Source organism: Schistocerca serialis, chromosome 4, assembly GCF_023864345.2.
Source record: "Schistocerca serialis cubense isolate TAMUIC-IGC-003099 chromosome 4, iqSchSeri2.2, whole genome shotgun sequence".
NCBI lineage: Eukaryota > Metazoa > Arthropoda > Insecta > Orthoptera > Acrididae > Schistocerca > Schistocerca serialis.
In genome coordinates this window covers 15,291,774-15,292,879 of record NC_064641.1, presented here as the reverse complement: position 1 = coordinate 15,292,879, position 1,106 = coordinate 15,291,774, and the positions used below count along the sequence as shown (strand labels likewise).

General features: G+C 39.2%; 1 non-coding gene across 1 annotated transcript; it reads right to left on the bottom strand.

The window, feature by feature from the left end:
• Positions 1-655: 655 nt before the first annotated feature.
• Positions 656-730, bottom strand: Trnas-uga (transfer RNA serine (anticodon UGA)). Its single transcript has one exon. It is a non-coding gene; the product is annotated as a tRNA-Ser (tRNA).
• Between the last annotated feature and the right edge of the window lie 376 nt (positions 731-1,106).

Here is a 1,106-nt window from a genome sequence, read left to right as displayed (position 1 = left end):
TTTAAGAACAGAGATAAATTCTAATGAAATTATGTTTTTTATAACTACAAAATTTTCAGAAATACTGTAGAAACAAAAGCTATATACGAATTACGAAAATAAATTCAATAAATTTTAATGTGTACCATGTAAATGGTAGCATATATTTAATTTTTCATGAACTGCAGAATTATTTATGAAAACATTATGTGTATTTTAAGAACATAATGACAGTACTCCATTTACTGAGCAATAGATTTGAATGAAATGTTGGGTAAAGAATATTTGGAAAATATTCGATCCATGTGGCATTTGTAACAAGTAAGGTCAATAAAAAATTACATTTTGCATACATTCACACTCTGTTTTGAATCTAAGTCATTATAAAGTGAAATTCTTAAGATAACTATTTCTTTGTGGTGCAAAATTATCACACAGAAACATGACAAAATGTCCTTATGTAATGGACACACCAACATTTTGCTTAATTGTGTGAGAAATATGAATTTCATACTTTGTAGCCGAAAATCGGAATAAACATTACAGAAATGGGGGTTGGATCACAAAATTCGGTTAATAGAGGAAGTTGTCATAAATGATGGTTTGTTAAGAATGAGATTTTCACTCTGCAGCGGAGTGTGCGCTGATATGAAACTTCCTGGCAGATTAAAACTGTGTGCCCGACCGAGACTCGAACTCGGGACCTTTGCCTTTCACGGGCAAGTGCTCTACCAACTGAGCTACCGAAGCACGGCTCACGCCCGGTACTCACAGCTTTACTTCTGCCAGTACCTCATCTCCTACCTTCCAAACTTTACAGAAGCTTTCCTGCGAACCTTGCAGAACTAGCACTCCTGAAAGAAAGGATATTGCGGAGACATGGCTTAGCCACAGCCTGGGGGATGTTTCCAGAATGAGATTTTCACTCTGCAGCGGAGTGTGCGCTGATATGAAACTTCCTGGCAGATTAAAACTGTGTGCCCGACCGAGACTCGAACTCGGGACCTTTGCTTTTCGCGGGCAAGTGCTCTACCAACTGAGCTACCGAAGCACGACTCACGCCCGCTACTCACAGCTTTGGTAGAGCACTTGCCCGCGAAAGGCAAAGGTCCCGAGTTCGAGTCTCG